Raw genomic sequence first — 13,758 nt, 5'->3', positions numbered from 1 at the left:
GTGACCGTGTGACAAGCTTGAGCCGAATTCCGTTGGAAAAACCATCATAGCTTTTTCCAACCAAAATTCTGATCGTGTGTATGCAGCATCACTATTTTTTTTAACATTTCACTACTATTGATTTCTATAGTTTAGCACCCAAACTTTAGTTCACTGAACCCATCTTCGAACAAACACAAGTGGATTTGGCTCATCCCAAGTGCTGTGCAATGACACAGTCTGAATAAAAAATGTAATAAAATGAATCAAAGGTTAGAAGACTCTACAGGCTCCAGAGTCTCAAGTTAATACATCTTCAACAGCTTGTGTTTGTATCAAAGATTGCCTATCCTTTGCTAATTTTGTACATTCCTATTTACCATTCAGATACTCTAACAAAGTAATAGGCCAATAGGTTAATGAGAGAGACTTGGTGAAGTGGTCAAGCTTTGATTTGGAATACCTAGAAGTGTCAAGCTTTATAGATCACAATAGCCCAGAATTTGGTCAAAGCGGAAGGTTCTTGCAGGTTGCTGTAGGTAGGCTTGCACTTTTTACCTGGCATCTGTGTTTTTAGTGACAGGCTCACTTTAATTAAATTAAATGGTCATACTGTAAATATTTGTGTACATGAAGATGGCTGTCTAGTACATTACATTGTTTCATAAATACATAGCTGTATATATATTTGTGCATTTTCATTTCCAAAAAAGTGGGACAAACCCATTTTGGCTTACTAGCATTAAATAGTAGGTTTGACCTCATGTTTAAGAATAAAATAATCAATGGAATGCCATCAATTGTCAAGCGTTCAAGAAGTATCCTAAAGCTTAATCCACAGAAAACAGACATAATCAAGAATCTCAAACAATATAAATAGAAAATGCTTCAAACTATGCATTTGGAGCCAAAACCACATGTAAGATTTTAAAACATAATTTATTTAGCAAAAGTGCAAATAATTTTGCTGTTCTAAGGGATAACAACAAAGAAGTTTTTTTTTTTGTTTTGTTTTGCTGTTTTTTTAATGTAGAAAAAGGCTACAGCAAATGTATGATCAAAACAAGTTTTGATCAGATGTTCTATTTATCATGCCTAACATTACCTCACCTCATCTATTCAGCAGACCATTGAAAGAACTACTAAAAGCCATGAAGCCTATCCAGGAACCGTCACAAGGGTCTCTAAAGGTTTACAGTGATTACACAGGAATCATGCAATTATCCTCATGCAAACATAACTAGTGGTGTTTCATGGGGATAGGGGTTTGCTAGCATGAAAAGGTGTACAGGCATACCCTACTTTTAAGTACACAAATCAGGCTCACTTCTGCAGAGAAACCAATGAGCTTCTAACCCCAGCTTGATCAATGAAACTTTGGTATTAAAACCTGGAAGCTCATTGGTTTCTATGCAGAAGTGAGCCTGATTTTGCACTTTCTAGCTTTAGTAAATAAACCCCATTGTGTACTTTAAAAGTGGGGTATGCCGGGGGGGAACCCGGCCGGAACCCGGCCTGAATGGAGGCATAGACCGGAGCTCTCTCTCAGACCTCAGCTCCACGGACGCCTAGCGACACATACCCAGCGTTTTCATGGGTGGCTCCAGGACGACCTGCTCATTGAGGCATAAGGGCACCGCACAGCACCCTCCGGGACCGTCCTCGGACCTGAGGGATTACTTTAATCATCCGGATAACCTGCCGGGCAGAGCAGCGAAGATAGCGCCAGCCGGTGACACAGGCGAGGCCCCAGCACACAATTCGTGCACCATTCAGGCTCCGGACAGCCATCGGTCCCCCCAGAGCCCACCAGAATGCCACCGTGTGGAAGAGGAGCCATCCCAGGACCCGGGATTGGTGAGTGCGTTCTGTGAGCCCGTGATTCAGTTGAGGCCTTGCCATCTGCACTCCCGGTGGCCATCTTGGGACTGCCACAGTGGCCACTACTATACACCCAGGGCCCTGTAGACTGCTCCTCGAACTCTAGCCAGTCCCCAGACCGCCATCGGGACCCCCAGAGCCCACACTTGCAACATCACATAGAGGGGGGCCATCCCAGGACCCGGGAGCGGTGAACCCACTATATAGGCCTGCACAAGAACCAGAGGCCTCTCCAGCAGGTTCCTCGTGGCCATCTTGGGCCTCCCACAGAGGCCCTCACAGTACACCCAGTGCTCTGCAGTGTATCCTCAGCGTACTGCACCACCCCCGAGCACAATAATATCAACCAGCAGCTCCCCGAACTCCGCAGGGAGCACTGAGGACTACCCATCCCTACTGGGACCAGCCCATCTGCTCTCATTCGCTGAGCATGGGGGGGACTTATGCCCCCAGCGAACCCCCCTTATCAGGCCCTCAGACACCGGAGCCCCAGGGACCTAAAGGGACACAGGGCCCCTGTTTACAAGACCCACAGTCTGCACAGGCCCTTACGTATGCCCAAGCAGCCATTACAACGGGCCCCACACACCCCATGCATATTCCGGAAAGGGCTCCCCAACAGCTATCACGTAGCCCGGACTGGAGCGAGTCGTGGGATGACCCGCCCACCCACCACCGGCCCCAGAACTCCCTTTGGGAGCCCAGCCGACAACCTCAGATGCCACCCAATAGCAGTATCCGCACACAGGGAAGGGACCACTTCCCTCCCATACCCCTGCAGTGGCACGATTATCTTCAAGCCATGCCGACCAAAGAGGACTTCAGGCAACTCGTAGAGGATGTGAAGTCCACTTGCAGATCGGAGATCCAGACCCTCCAGTCGGGCCTCAAACATCTAGTGGATAAAGTGGAAATGGCAGAGGAGGAAATCCAAGAAACCAAGCTTGAAGTACACAGAACACAACTCCAGGGATCAGAACACTGCTCCCTCCTTAGGGATATGCAGCACCACGTTGAGGACCTGGACAACAGGGGACACAGGAACAACATTCGTGTCCGGGGGGTCCCAGAAGCGGAAGGCCCCAAAGATGTCCAATCTACATTACAACCCCTTTTTAATGACTTGCTGGGGGAACCCCCCACCAATACCATTGAGATGGACAGAGCTCATCGGGCCTTGAAACCCAAGGGGGCCAACGCCAATTATATGCAGGCTCACGTCGTTTCCCCTGAAGGAGGACCCGTTTGTACAGAAGGCCACATGGGATGTTGGTGCTGGGCGGGGACTTTAACCTGATTCACTCAATGATCTAGGATCGCCAGGGGGTGGCCTCTAGGACGCCCGCGACTCAAGCCCTGAGAGACTCAAAGATGTTTCAACAGTTAACCAGTTTTAGGGTCAGGGTCTGCGTCGCCCCAGGCAGCGCTAGGTTAGTGCCAGTACCGCTAACACCCACGTGCAAAGCATAAACCTCCCGTAGTGGTATAGAATCAGAACAGATCAATATCTGATCTGATCAGATCTATACTAGCGTCCCCAGCAGTTTAGGGTTCCAAAAAAACGCATTGTTAGCGGGATCAGCCCAGATACCTGCTGGGACCTGCGTTTTGCCCCTCCGCCCAGCCCACCCAAGTGCAGTATCGATCGATCACTGTCACTTACAAAACAGTCAGGCCTGATCCCTGCGATCGCCAACAGTTTTTTTTGGTAGCGTTTTATATTTAAATCCGGAAGGCAGTACTTGGTTTTCGGGGTCTAGGCTCCCAAAAAGTCCCCCACATGTGGTATCCCCGTACTCGGGAGAAGCAGCAGAAATAGCATGTGTTAGCAATATATCATTTAGTGACAACTTTGTGCAAAAAAAAAAAAAAGTGTAATATTCGTGCAACTTGTGGCAAAATATAAAATATTTCATGGACTCAACATCCCTCTCAGTAAATAGCTTGGGGTCATTTGGGGGGGTTTTATGCTATTTTGGAATTTTATGGCCTTCAAAACTGTGATAGGTAGTGAGGAGTGAAATCAAAAATGTGCACCCTTAGAAATCCTGAAGGCAGTGATTGGTTTTCGGGGTCCCGTACGTGGCTAGACTCCCAAAAAGTCCCATATATGTGGTATCCTCGTACTCAGGAGAAGCAGCAGAATATATTTTGGGGTGCAATTCTGCATATAACTATGGCATTTGTGAGCAATAAATCATTTAGTGACAACTTTTTGTAAATTTTTTTTATTTTTGTGTCATTATTCAATCACTTGGGACAAAAAAAAATATTCAATGGGCTCAACATGCCCCTCAGCAATTTCCTTGGGGTGTCTACTTTCCAAAATTGGGTCATTTGGGGGGGTTTGTATTGCCCTGCCATTTTAGCACCTCAAGAAATGAGATAGGCAGTCATAAATTAAAAGCTGTGTAAATTCCAGAAAATGTACTCTAGTTTGTAGACGCTATAACTTTTGCGCAAACCAATAAATATACGCTTATTGACATTTTTTTTACTAAAGACATGTGGCTGAATACATTTTGCCCTAAATGTATGACTAAAATTGAGTTTATTCGATTTTTCTTATAACAAAAAGTAGAAAATATATTTTCTCGAAATTTTCGGTCTTTTTCCATTTATATCGCAAAAAATAAAAATCGCAGAGGCAATCAAATACCATCAAAAGAAAGCTCTATATGTGGGAAGAAAAGGACGAAAATGTTGTTTGGGTACAACATTGTATGACCGCGCAATTACCAGTTAAAGCAGTGCAGTGCGAAATTGTAAAAAGACCTCTGGTCCTTAGGCTGACAATTGGTCCGGGGCTGAAGTGGTTAAGATGCTCATCTATTATATTATTATTTATTTATTTAAGGTACCATTTACACAGTTCTCCACACATACCTCACACACTCACATCAGTTCCTACACTCAAAGAGCCCACAATCCAAGGTTCCCAACCCACATTTATATGCCAATTAACCTACCAGCATGTCTTTGGAGTGTGGGAGGAACCCCACGCAGTCACAGGGAGAACATGCAAACTCCAGGCAGGTATTGTCATGGTTGGGATTCAAACCAGCGCCCCTTTTTACTGCTAGATAAGAGTGCTATCCACTACACCACTGTGTCGCCATGCTGCTCTAAAGAAAGAAGCTTGTGTGTCTTTGCTGCTTCTACTACAAAGCCAAGTCCACAGTTTGCTATAAGCAAGGCATTCTGCTTGTAGGAAGGGGCACATGTATTGGTAAGGTCTAAAACATTTTTAAAAAAGTGTAAAAAAAAGTCCATCTTACAAAAAGCAATCCTACAAAATCATAAATGTTTTTAACCACTTGCTTACTGGGCACTTAAACCCCCCTCAGTCCCAGACCAATTTTCAGCTTTCAGCGCTGATGCACTTTGAGTGACAATTGCGCGGGCATACAACACTGTACCCAAATGAAATTTTTATCATTTTTTTCCCACAAATAGAGCTTTCTTTTGGTGGTATTTAGTTACAGCTCGGAGTTTTATTTTTTGCTAAACAAACAAAAAAAGATGCAAAAAAAAAAAAAAAAAAAATCATGTTTTAATAGTTTGTTATAAAATTTTGCAAACGGGTCATTTTTCTCCTTCATTGAAGTGCGCTGATTAGGCGGCACTGATAGGCTGCATTGGTGGGCACTGATGGGCTGCATTGGTGGGCACTGATGGGCTGCATTGGTGGGCACTGATGGGCTGCACTGGTGGGCACTGATAGGCATAGTTAAGGCGGCACTAATAGGCACAGATAAGGCGGCACCGATGGGCACAGATAAGGCGGCACTGATGGGCAAAGATGGGCACAGATAAGATGGCACGGATGGGTGGCACGGATAAGTGGCACGGATGGGTGGCACGGATGGGCACTGATAGGTACCACAGATAGATGGGACTGATGGGCACTGATAGGTGGCACTGATAGGTGGCTCTGATAGGTGGCACTGCTGGGCACTGATGGGCGGCACTGCTGGGCACTGATGGGCGGCACTGCTGGGCACTGATGGGCGGCACTGGGGTGCAGCACCTTTGAGGCAGATTGGGTGGCACTGTGGGTGGCACTGTGGGGTGGCACTGTGGGTGGCACTGTGGGTGGCACTGTGGGTGGCACTGTGGGTGGCACTGTGGGCACTATGGGCACTGACAGGGGGCACTGACGGGGGGCACTTACTTTTTCTTTTATTTTACTTCAGGATGGCACTGCGGGAGGCAGGTGGGCACAGGCAGGTGGCAGGTGGGCACATGTATTGATGGCCGTGATCGGGACTGATGTCCCGATCACGGCCGCCGGTGATCGGCTTTTTTTTTCTCTCCTCGCGCTGTCAGCGCGAGGAGGAATAATAGCCGATTACCGGCTCCGTTCTATCACATGATCAGCTGTCATTGGCTGACAGCTGATCACGTGATAAGGGGTCGGGATCGACCCCTTACACGGATCGGTGATCAGGCGAGTCTCACGGACTCGCCGATCACAGAGCGCGCCGCGCGCGCCCCTCAGGGGGCGCGCAGGCCGCTCGTAACCAGGACGACGTCAATAGACGTAGTCCTGAAAATGTAGGTCCGCGCTAATGCCGTCATTTGGCAATAGCGCGGATCTGAAGTGGTTAAGGAAGTTTATTGTATAAGGTGACTGGAAAAACATCACAAAAAGAGATAAGTAATTAAGTTCATATAGATGGGAAAGATCAGGGGTATGTGAATGCCAAGATCCTGATGTATTCCATTACAAATATGTATGTTTTCTGGCATTATCCTATTGACTCTGATTCAGACTGTGGTCTCACAATACAAGGCCATGATCTTGTCAATAAATTGTGAACGGAAGATTATCCTGGTTTATTATAGTCTGTAGAAGTCCCTGCTCAACTTATCAAATTATTCGTCAGCATCAATGGATATCACATACAAAGTGAGCCCATGTTTAGTTATGTATGTGATCAAGGCCAGGGTTTCATGATGCAAGGGACAAAACCTATTTGTTATCTATGCATAAATAAGGGTATGTACAATTTGAGCCTATTAGATAGTTTGATATGTATCTTGAGGTCTATATTCATTAAAGAGTTGAGCCTATAACTAGCACAGCTAGTGGGATTCTTGGGGATAATAGTAATATGTGATCCCTGCAGTTTTGTTTTTGTAGCAAACACAAAATAGGGAGAGGAGCGAGGAAAATCATTTGATAAAGGCTTCTGTGAAGCCATCTGGGCTGGGGTTTTTTTTTTTTTTTTTTTTTTTTTTTTTTTTATAGCTACTTCAGCGAATTATTCATGAGGTCCAATCAGATTAACGTTCATATACGTTATCCTCATCTCCACATCATTGTAGCATTTATTTTCTAATTGAAATCTCAAACATAGATTTCCCTTTTTTTTTTTTTTTTTCCCTTTTCCCCCTCCACATACAAAAAAGAAAAAGCTACTGTTATCCAGAGGGAAAGGTATACCAACAGAACAGAGCAAACAAAGGGAAAACATTATGTAATTCGACCCTACCATTTCTCCCCTTCTTCACTCTCTTACACCCCACCCCCCCCTCTCCCCCCACCCTCCCTCTCCCACCACCCATGCGTAGAAGATCCAACCTTCTCAGAATCTAATATGCTCTGCGTAGCTCCATGATTTTTTGAATTTTTTCCACTCATGCCATAGCTCTACTCCTGTCTGTCCCCTATCCTCCTGGCTTTCCCTTCGCCTAGTCATCCGGTAAGTCTCTTCCACAGTATTGATCCATTCCCATGTTGCTGGGCTTTCCACATTTTGCCAATTCTTTGGTATCAGTCTCTTGGCTGCATTTAAAAGATGTGGCACCAAAGAATTCTGATATTTTTTCGTTTCCTCCCTCGTACCATGAAATAGGACCACCCATGGATCCTCGGGGATTGAGATATTTGTAATTTCTCTTATATGGTGTAATATTCTTTTCCAATATTCCTTTATTTTGGGGCATTTCCACCACAGGTGGGCCATTGTTCCTACTTCCCCACATCCTCTCCAACAATCCCCGGATTTACTTGGATCTATTTTATGTATTTTATCTGGGGTAGCGTACCATCTAGAAATAAGTTTATAATTCATTTCTACTGTTCTGCTATCAACTGCAGATTTATGTATAAGTTTAAAAATTTTCCTCTTAGTGCTATTATCACATAGTGTTCCCATATCCATTTCCCATTTCTGCATATAGGGTAGACTCTCCAGCTCCCCTTCCTCAGCCAGGAGCCCATACAGCTTAGAGATCGTTCCCCTGGAGTCTTCCGCTAAGCAAAGCTTCTCCAGGGGTGACCACTCCTCTTCTGTTTTTAATGGCTGCGGTAGGCTTCTGACAAAGTGAGCCAGCTGGAGATATCTCCACTCGTCTATTTTACCTAGATCCCCTTTATGTTTCATCTCGTGTAGTGTCAAAATCTTTCCCCCTTTTATAATATCCCGCACCTGTGCCTTTTCTTTCAACCAGTTTCCGCTATTTATTTTTAACCCTGGCGGGAAATATTCATTTTCTTTTAATTCTAAAAGTGGCGAATTGTATTGCTTATTTAAATGCTTATAAACCCTATCCCAAACCCTAAGTGTGTTTTGTGTTAATATACTAGTGCCAATATCCAATGTCCTGTGTTTAGGCGGATTCCAAACTATTTTATTTAACTGTGTTTTACTCAGCCCATTCTCTATGTTAACCCATCTTTTTTCCTCATTATTAACTTTTACCCACTCTATTAATCTCGACAGTACGATAGCATTGTAATACTGTTGTATATCTGGTACCGCAAGTCCCCCTTTAAGTTTACTTCGCTTCAGGATATTGAAGGAGACTCTAGGCTTTTTTTTATTCCAAATGAATCCCCCTAACAGGGTCTTGATCTTCGAAAAAAAGAACTTCGGTATCTCTATGGGGATCATTTGGAATTTATAAAGAATCTTAGGAACAATGAACATCTTTAGACTAGTAATACGTCCTAACCAAGTCAAGGGTCTATTAACCAACCTATTACATTCTTTTTTAATTTCATCTAGTAATGGAACAAAATTTAATTTAAATAAATTCTCTAATGGGATTGTAAGTTTTATTCCCAAGTAATTTATCGCCTTTCGCCAGGGAAAACAGAATTTTTTTTGGAGCCCCCTTTTTTCCAGTTCGCCCGTATTGATATTAAGTACCTCTGATTTGGCTATATTAATTTTAAAATTCGAAAGTTGGCCATAATGTGCTAGAGCTTCCATTAATTTAGGCATCGTATTACTTGGCTCCCTAATATAAAATAGCACATCGTCAGCAAACGCGGCCAATTTATGCTCTTCTTGTCCTATTAAGATTCCTCTGATCCGTGGATCATTACGAATCGAGGCAAGAAGAGGTTCTAGGGATAGCACAAACAGCAGGGGTGAAAGAGGACACCCCTGCCTTGTGCCATTTTTCATCTCAAAAGGTAAAGAAAGCGTACCGTTGATCTTAATCCTAGAAATTGGGTGATAGTAAAGCGTCTTAATCCTTTGGATCGTTTTGGGTCCCACGCCCATTATCTCCAGGGTTCTGAACATAAACCCCCAGTCCACCCTGTCGAAGGCCTTCTGGGCATCTATCGACAGGAGTAGACTCGGGGCCCCTCCCCCCTCACCCCTGGACATAAGGAGCAATGTTCTCACTCCATTATCCCTCCCCTCCCTTCCGGATACAAAACCCACTTGGTCTGGATGGACTAATGACTTCATTAAAATCTTCATTCTACTGGCCAAAATTTTTGCAAACAGCTTTGTATCGGCATTCAATAACGAAATAGGCCTGAAATTAGAGCACAAAGTCTCTTCTTTCCCTTCCTTCCGTAAAACCGTTATAGTAGCGGTCCTCGCCTCTTCACTCAGTTCATACTCGACCCCTAGATTATTCAGATAATTACATAGATGGGGAATTAGTAGTTTCTTGAATTTCTTGAAATAGAATACAGAAAACCCGTCTGGTCCTGGACTTTTACCAGATGCTGAATCCATCAGAGCCTTATTTAATTCCTCCTCTGAGATGGGTTTCTCTAAGATTTCCATTTCTATTTCTGAAATTTTTGTCAATCGGGCTCTTTCCAAATATTCCTCTATTTTTAGTTCCTTTTCTTCAACCTTGAGTCCTATAGGCGGGTCAACTGCATATAACTTTTCATAATATCCCCTAAATATTTCCGCGATCTCGCTTGTTCCATAAACCATATCCCCTTTACTTGACTGAATTTTCCCTATGTAGTTCCTGGATTTAGCCCTCTGTAATCTTCTTGCTAAATATTTAGTGGGTTTGTTATCCCCATAGTACCTATCCCTAGCTAATTGATTAAACGTTTTTTGAGTTTCCTGTTCCATCAAGGTTCTTAATTCCTCCCGTTTGATTACTAATTTTTGAAAAATTTCCTTATCCTGATTCGGGTGTTTTTTATGTTGCTGCTCTATTCTAAATATTTCTTCTATCAATGTTTTAATTTTTTCCGATCTCTCTTTTTTTCTTCTAGCCCCCATTGATATCAAGATCCCCCTAATGTAGGCTTTATGGGCTTCCCATAAATTCTGACTTGAAATATGTCCGGTATTATTGATCGAAAAATATTGTTCTAATTCTTTACTGATCTTCTCCTCTCCCTCTGCATCCTGAATCAAACCTTCATTTAGCCTCCAGGTGAAGGGCTTACGCTCTCCTCCCCTTAATTGCAGCTTCATCTTAACGGGAGCATGGTCGGAGAGTGAGGCCACCCCAATCGAGGTCTCTACCACCATTTCCAGAATTCTATGGTCTACAAGGATATAGTCAATCCGGGAATACGTCCTGTGCACAGGGGAGTAGAACGTGAAATCTTTCTCATTTGGATGCTGTACTCTCCAAACGTCTATTAATTGAGAATTATGAAATTTTTGTTTTATTCTTTTTAATTGTACCTTACTAGTCCCCTGTGCCCTGGACGTACTATCCAATCCCGGATCGACACAAAAATTCAGGTCCCCCATCAAGATTACTGGCCCTCTCCCAAAATCTCTTAGTTTCCCCAGGAGGCCCTCTAAATATTTTGTAGGGTCCCTATTAGGGGCATAGATATTAATCAGTGTACATTCCGTATCTCTTAATTTACCTTTCAAAATTAGGTACCTTCCCTCCGGGTCAACCATTCTATCTTCTAAATTAAACTGTATCTTCTTTGAAAAACCAATAGCTACTCCCCTTCCTCTACTTGTTATCGCATCACCGTAGTACCACACAGGAAACTCCCTTGAATATAGCTTAATATTAGCCCTATGAGAGAAATGGGTTTCCTGTAAAAAAATTACCTCTGCTTTATAAAACCTCAATTCCTTCAATATCTTATGCCTCTTACTAGGCGAGTTTAACCCTTTGACGTTATATGACATAAAGTTTATGGCTTGCATTATTAAGATTCTAGATTACCTAATAAAAGTATCTTTCTTGCCTCCTCTACCATAGGTTTTCCTTCCCTCCCCTCCCCCTGTCCCTCCCTTCCCCTGCCCCTCCCCCTCCCTCCCCCCCCCATCCCTCCCCTCCACCCACCCCTCCCCCCGCCTCCTCCCACTCTGTCCCCCCACCCCCCGTCCCCCGGCCTAGATCTGGCCCTTGGCTCACCGAGTGATCCGGTAATCCCGACCCTCGATAAGTCCCATAGATTCTAGGGTACAGAACAGTTTTCGGCCTCCCCATCCCCTCCTCCCCCCCCAAGGTATTTCCAAGGGGGGGGGGGGAGGGGTGGCCAGACCAGCCCCCCCCTGCCACACGGATACTTAGACATACTTTCACGTACTTCTCTCCCCTCCTCCCAGCCACCCCCCTCCTCCCCCCAACACCCCCGGGTCCCCTTCTATCCAGCCTGGCAAAGCCGGTGCCTGAATACCCAAACTCTCACAGAAATCCAGCAACTCGTCTGGAAAGCGCAGCCTAGCTGTCTTGCCATCCTTAAATCCTATAAGACAGGCCGGGAACCCCCAACTATAACGAATGTTCTGCATTTTCATCAGCTCCAACAGCGGTTTCAAAAGCCGCTTTCTAGTCAAAGTCTCTGCGGCTAAGTCAGGGAAAATTTGTAGATCTGCCCCTGCATAATTCAAGATCTCTCTCCCCTTTAATTTTGACCATATCTCATCTTTGTCTTCACAGAATCTGAATTTTACGATAATGTCCCGAGGCTTATTTGATCCTCCGTTCCTTAATCTACCTACACGATGGACCCTTTCAATTTTGGGGAATCCATCCTCTCCTCTGCCCAGGAGTGGATTAAATATATTTTTGACAATCTCTCTCAGGTCTTCTTGCTTGCTTTCAGGAACTGCACGTATCCTTAGATTTTGTCTGCGATTTCTATTTTCTTGATCTTCTAATTGATACAAGATTTTCCTCTGATTCTGATTAATTAATTTAATATGGTCTTTTACTCTTTCTATTTCTAGGGCTTGCTTTTCCATATTAGACTCCACTTCTTCCACTCTGTTTAATAGGTGGCCCAGATCTCCTCGCAATAAAGCAATTTCTGATTTAATTGCGACTTCAAGATTAGATAGCATTTCTCTCAGGACTTGCTGAGTTAGAGGCAAGTCTACTCCCTGGTGCTCACCATCTCTACTCAATTCCATTTCGCTTTCGGTTGTTAGATCCTCCCTTGAGTGTTCCCTACTTTTCTCCTGTTTTTTATCTTGACCCTTCTTTTTTCCTGTATTCGAGGGTATTTCTTCCGCCCCCTCTCCTTTTGGGCTTCCTCCTTGGGTCAAATATTGCTTAATTGTGCTGTCAGTTGTACTTTTTGGGGTTTTAAGGCCCCCTCTCCGCCCATTCTGTTTGGAGGATTTATTCATTTTATTGCACAAAGATTAAGGATTTTAAATTATCTCCCAATACGTGAGATGGGACCCCCACCACGTTGTGCCCTCCTTAGATAACACCTTCCACCCTCTCCTATACTCCTAGGTTTTAAGGGGGGGTCTTTTAAGACTGCACAATTAGGGTATAGGACTCCACCGCACTTATTGAAGCGAACATACAGGATAATTTGCTTTTTAGCCGGGCCAATAAGACCAAAAGAGCACACAGAGAGAGACACACACCAGCGGAGCCCCCTAGCCCGTTTTTACCACCTCATGTCCACCTCATATAAGATCATCAGATATTGAAGATAAAGAGAAACAGAAAAAAAAAAAAAAAAAGAAACATTGAATTAGATATCCCCCTCAGCCGCCGTGTCTTATTCTTTTTAGGGTCTGAGAAGAGTTTGCACTCCATATATTTAGTATAGTCCCCCACAGTGTTGCCCAAACAGGCTGGGATTTCAATTAAAGCCTCAAGTGAGATGTCATTACCATTGCAACTTTCCACAGATCCGCACTTGGGTTTTGCATAATCACACAGCTATTTTTGGAATACTCATTCACTCCCCTGACCCAGCACCTCTAGCAATGGCCACTCAAATACTTTTAAAACCTTCAGCACAACTGCATGATCAAAACTACAAAATCCCAAAATCATCATTGCTTATCTGCTCCACGCTGCCATTTGGTTTCGATCTTCTCCTTCGTTTAGGGTTACGATGGTTAAGAGCCCTTCTCACCGCTATATACTAGCGGTGTCCCGAACGGCGAGGGGGGGAGAGAGAAAAGACAGCAGGGACACGGGGAGCCTGGATTATATCTTCGTCCTGCTTGTTTCCCATGCGGCTTCCAGCGGGGGGGGAGGGGGCCGGTCTCCGGAGCGGTGGCGTCTAAGATGAAGCCGGGATGGATGTTTCCTCCAGCTGGAGCCTCTCACTACTCCAGCTGTCCCTCGCACAGCACGCCATCCTCTCGCTCCGACCGGCTTCTAACTGCTTCCTCCCCCAGAACCTGCGTCCTACGTCATGACGCTAGCGCTCACACACGTAGACCCCGGGCT

This window comes from Lithobates pipiens, unplaced genomic scaffold (genome assembly GCF_037356315.1).
Source record: "Lithobates pipiens isolate NorthernLeopardFrog02 unplaced genomic scaffold, aLitPip1_a1.2 Scaffold_13, whole genome shotgun sequence".
Taxonomy (NCBI): Eukaryota; Metazoa; Chordata; class Amphibia; order Anura; family Ranidae; genus Lithobates; species Lithobates pipiens.
This window is presented reverse-complemented; position numbering follows the sequence as displayed.